Here is a 5,753-nt window from a genome sequence, read left to right as displayed (position 1 = left end):
AGATCACCTCTTATGACCAACTTGCTTGTCAAGTTTTCATATCTTAAATGTGTTTTGCTTGTTTTCCAGCAGTTATGTTATCCTTATTTTCTGTAAATAATTGGTCTAGAAGGACATTATGTATTTTTATCAGCAAGAATGAGTAAACCAAGTTTTTTTGGACTGTCCAGTACTTAGTCAGAATTCAGTATCAATAACTATGCCATTTTGGAGTAACTTTTACCACAACATTTTCATCAAGTCCATTTTGACTCATAATAACCATATAGGACACAGTACAATGGGCCCGTGTAGCTGCCTAGACTATAATCATTGTGGGGCCATATTGCTTCATCTACCTCTCATGAAGCAGCTGCTGGGTTTAAACTGAGGACAGTGCTTAGCGTTTAGCAAATAAGTGCTTAATCATTACACTGGCAGTGCCCATTCAAACAAAAGGATATGATTTAAGAGGGGAGATTTGATGGAGGAGGGAGAGTCAAAACTGGAACCTAAGCAATCTGTGATTAATGCGAACAAGCTACAAAGCCCACTGCAGAAAGTGAGTTCTGACTCCTGGTCAGTCCCTAGGTCAGGTGGTCTGCTCGAGGTTTCCAAAGCTAGCACCTTCTCCCCCTCTTTTTTAATAAGATGTTTTATTGGGACATAATCCAAATAACAATCGTATCAAGAAGAGTTGCACAATCATTACCACAATCAATTTTAGAACATTGTGTTTTTCTTGTACTCCTTTTAATGAGATTCCCCCATTCCCCTCCCCAACCTTCCCTGCCACCCTCCCAGGGAACCACCCATCCAGTTACTATCTCTGTAGATCCACTCAACTGGGATTTCATGTACAGAAAAGCATATAAAGCAAAGAGTTTCTACTATGGTTGGTAGTAACAAAATAAAAAAGAGAAAACCCCTAGTTGAAAAGAAAACAGAAAATATGAAAATGTAGAACAATGTTAAAATGGGTCAAAAGGGAGATCTAATGATAAAGTGTTAGATTTTTAGCTTCATTATGTCTGCACTAACCCACTTTCCGGTGAGTTCCGTACAATGGAAAGGCCATTCACATTCCTGTGGGCCGTGTTCAGAGGGAATTCAGTGGAGTCTTCATCCTCATGTATTTCCCCTTCACTTGGGAGTTTTGTTGTTTTGTTTTTTTGTAAATGCTAGAACTTTCAAATGTGTCACAAAGAGATCAAATCAGCTGTTACATTTAACCATTCAAATCAGACGGTACATTTTAATATATTATAATCCTCTATATGTACTCTGTCTGATAAGTAAGCTATTCAAATCCCTTGACTATAGTCAGAGAGAGATCACTGACCATATGTGTAGATCTTAATCTGTGTGGAGATCTTGCAAATGGATTTTGCGTTTTCTCTGTCATCCATAGCCTTCTGGAAACCAGGAGTTCACAATTTAAACTCTGATACCATTCCCTCCTTCAGATTTGTGTTATATAGTTTACAATCCTTGGTTCCCACTGGCTGGTGTGTATCTTCCATAGTTGACCCCTGACTTAGATGGCTGCTTGTCTGAAGACAAACCTTTAAGACCCCAGATGCTATTCTTTCTGATAATCAGGCATCATCTGATTTCTTCACCATATTTTGCTTTAGCGTCCATACCTTCACTGATCTCTCCTTTGGGGCTCGTATCAAGGAGGACCACATTATAAAAACTAATTTTTCTTAGATTTGGGCTAGAATGAAGTGCAAGCCTAAAATCCATTCATATTTCATTTGTTTCTATATGCCTCTGGTTTACCTAATAGACAATATTATCATTTTATGTTAGAGAGCATTATCAATCATATCCCTGGAAAATAACATCATTCTGTTGATAGTGTCATTAATTTAGGCAAAGAATTTAAAATGTGATTGAATAAAAGCGATTATACAAGTATAGGCTGACTACAAACTGCAATACATGAATTATTGACTTGTACAGATTAAATCCTTAAGTGACTAGATACTATTTACACAAACAATGCGGGTTGATTTTAGGGCAAATTTTTCAGTAATATTTATTGACAGAGGCAGAGCCATGCCTACTTGATTAATACATATTGTAATTATCTTAATACATATCTTATAGATTAATACATATCCTAATAAAGCAAGGAGGGCATTGAATAGTAAGGATATGGCAGCACAATGACCACCAGTTCTTTACCCTTGGTCTAGCCATCTTCTGCCTCTTATCACCGCAGGTAGTTCCATTCTTAAATTCAGGGGCTACAGGTGAGGTTGTGGTAGAGTACTGGTCACTTAGTGAGGTTTCTACATGGAGTCCTTATGGTGTGGGCCATGAAGGATGCTGGGCCCCTCAGTAAACACTGGGTCTAAAGTCCTAGACATCTTTAGCACATGGCCTGCATTACCAGGGGCTGAATGGAAACTTGGTCTAACTTGCCTAATTAGGAACATATCAACAGGCACATTTGCTCCTAGGGCTCTTTGTAAGTATGATTAAACTCTTTTTCCCATTGGGCAGTTAGTCCTCTCCATTTTTTTTTTTAACTCAGAGAACCATTGATTTTCTGATCTTTCAGAAAGTGCTTAGTGCTTAGCCACAGTGCCACCAAGGATCATTAAGCTAATACCAATGGTTTTGATTTCTCTAGAATTTCATTTTGGAGAATACTTAATGATATGTATCTTAAAAATTCTTCACATCTAAAATTGGATAGAGTTGCTGGTCATCATTTTTTTATAGATGCAGAAATTTGTTTGAAAGTGGCCTACCTGACCCTTTGAAAGTCCATTTTACTCCTTAATTATTTATCTTAACCTGTATATAATATTTTTAAGAAAAAAATATTTGTGAAACTGGATGATAAAGTAGCTTCATATATTCTTTTGTCCCAGCAAAATTTCATTTCTAAATTATGTTCTTTATGTCCTTTTTTTTAATGTGCCCTAGGCATGAAACAGCTCTGGCCATGATCTAAGCATCAAGCTAGGATGAACAAAGGGCTGCCAGTCTGCTTTGCCCCTGACTGATATAAGAGCACCACCACCAATCAGGTGTCTCTTTGCCCATAGCCAGGGGTGCCCTTTTTCTTTTATTACCATATTTTCTATTTCTTCTTCTCTTTCTCAAGAAGGGAAAAGATTTAAGGAAAGGAAGGGTGAAAAGTTATTTTCTTAAAGTTAGAAATAGGAATGTGCTTTTTAGATTTCCTAAATTTTTTATTGATGACACATTTTTATTATTATGTTTTATCATTTTATTGGAAGCTCTTACATATAGCATAACATCCCACCATTCAATCACATCAAGCAGTAATATATAATTGCTACCACAATCAGTTTCAAAGCAATTTTTTCTTCTTGAGCTCCTTGATATCAGGTCGCCTGTGTCCCCACCCTCTCCCCTCATACCCCCCAGGAACTTATTCTTTTCTCTTTTTTCCCCTGTAACAGGGGTTTTTGTTGTAGTTGTTTTTTCCCATATCTTACACATTGATATCTATCCATTCACATACAATTCTGCTGTTCAATCCCACCGAGTGGGGTTATGCAGTAATCAATGCTATCAGCTCCCAATTACACCCCCTTCCTCGCCCTCTCTCATCTCATACCTGCAGGGAACCATTACTCCTGGTACGTTTCTAAAGGATTATCTATTTTAACGTTCACTTACCAAACAATCTTAAATATACAGTTGACTATATGCAAATTAACATGCTTAATGAGGTCAAACAAGTAAAAGTCATAATAGTAAGGGGAGAAAATATTAGAGATTTACAGGATAGTGATTTGGTTCATCAGTGACATACCACACACTACATTTATCATCCCTTTTGTGAGGCAAATCCAATTATCTTGTAGTTGGAATTTGGGTCTCCACATCATCCACTCCCCTTCACTTTGATTTAGTTGCTTATTTTTAAACTTCCGATACCTCTTATCATTGACACCCCATGATCGCACAGGCTGATGTGCTTCTTCCATATGAGCTTTGTTGCTTCCCTGCTACAATGCTGCATTCTTGTACCGAGGTAAGACTTCAGTAGTGGCCCAAAGTCCATCTGCTTCCTATTGCATTTGTGTTGTGTGTGTATGTGTACAAATGCACATACACATATATTTATATATTTTTTCTTCTTTGGTCCTACCCTACTATTATGTTTACGCATCATTCACTTCTCAATAATAATTCCTTTCAGAGACTATTCCTTTTAGACCAGAAAAGCTACACCCTTTTGCCATCAATTATAGAAAACTTACTGTTCCTCTGTACCCATCATTGTTGGGTCCCGTGGGGTTCCCTCCTCCCTCCCCCTAATCCCCCAGGAACCAGTGGAAGATTGCCTATCCTGCCTATCTTGTATAGATACACACACACACACAGACACACACAAACAAACATTCACACAGTCACCATAATAACAGGAATTCTGACATAGAGCAGATGAAGATCTCTCTGTTAAATAGAGAGAACACAGTATAAACATCAGTCCAGTCCTCCTTTCTTATCCCAGGTCCCACTTACCTAGCAACTCGTACACTCTTTCTGTCTTCAGCATTTTTGTCTGAGAGGCGAGCATCCTAAATGTCCCCATTGCTATTCCTGCAGTCAGGGATGGAGCCCTCTAGTGCCCCGCCCCTCAGTTATGTTCTTTAGACATTCAGTGTGACCCCTTGTGAGTAATCCCCAACCAGTTAAGATGGGGTGCCAAGTGCTTCCCCCTAAGCCAGAAATCTACATTCAGGATGCTTCAGAGACTTTGTGGCTCTCTCCCATCACTGTTCTGCTCCCCTCTTGATTTGCCCGTGTGTGTGTGTGTGTGTGTGTGTGCGCGCGCGCGCGCGCGCACACAGAGCAGCTGCTCTCTCTGAGCTGTATCTCCAGGGCTGCGCTCTGCTGTGCTGTCATCTAGAGGGAGCACATCGTGTCTCCAGCTGAGGCTGGCCCTCCAGTCATTCCCCGGAACAAGCTTCTCTGTGCAGAAACATCATTCTCACGGATTGGCACATAGGGACGAGGTCTATTCTCACTCTCCCTTGCCTGTGGAGACATAAACAATGCTTTCCCTTTGGGTGGTTAGTGCCCTGAACCCCCATTTCTGTTGTTTTTCTCCCCTAACCCTCTGTGGCCCTAAAGGAATAGAGAGGAGTGGGACGAAAGATGTCTTTCAGACAGGTGCTATCTGCATCTAGTTTAGAAGAGGGAGGGATCATTGGACTTGGTCTGGCAGAAGCCAGAATGACCGGTCCTCGGCCTGGGAGTTGTGGAGGTGGGTGCCTTTTCCCTGGCGCCTCTACCTGGTTGCAGCTTGAATGTTCTGCCTTGGACTCATTGTAGTTGACCATTTGTGCTAGGCTAACTGCACTCAATATAAGATCCTCCAACTCTTTCCACGAATATGAGGTGTTTCATACTTCACCATTTTTTAGGGACGCATAGTATTCCATTGTGTGTAACATACCAGTTTTTATGCATTCATCTATTGATGGAAATTTAGGCCGTTTCCAATGTTTTGCTATTGTAAACTGCACAGTGATGAACATTGTGAAGCAGGTGTCTGGTTGTGGTCTGTTTCTTATTTCTTCTGGGTATATGCCTAATAGAGTAAGATGGATTGATTTCCATCTGCCAAATCACTTTCCACAATGGCTGTATATATCCACATGACCACCAGCAGTGAATGAATATTCCTAACTCATCACACCCCTCCAACATTTGTTACTGTTTAGTTTTTTGAATTGGGTTATTTTCATGGGTGTTAATAGGTATCTCATAATTGT

General features: G+C 39.9%; 1 non-coding gene across 1 annotated transcript; it reads right to left on the bottom strand.

Moving 5' to 3' along the window:
* Positions 1-2,909: 2,909 nt before the first annotated feature.
* LOC142455891 (small nucleolar RNA SNORA48) lies at positions 2,910-3,053 on the bottom strand. The gene has a single exon (XR_012786002.1). It is a non-coding gene; the product is annotated as a small nucleolar RNA SNORA48 (small nucleolar RNA).
* Between the last annotated feature and the right edge of the window lie 2,700 nt (positions 3,054-5,753).

This window comes from Tenrec ecaudatus, chromosome 8 (assembly GCF_050624435.1).
Source record: "Tenrec ecaudatus isolate mTenEca1 chromosome 8, mTenEca1.hap1, whole genome shotgun sequence".
NCBI lineage: Eukaryota > Metazoa > Chordata > Mammalia > Afrosoricida > Tenrecidae > Tenrec > Tenrec ecaudatus.
Note: the sequence above shows the minus strand (reverse complement) of the source record. Positions and strands in the feature narration are given on the sequence as shown.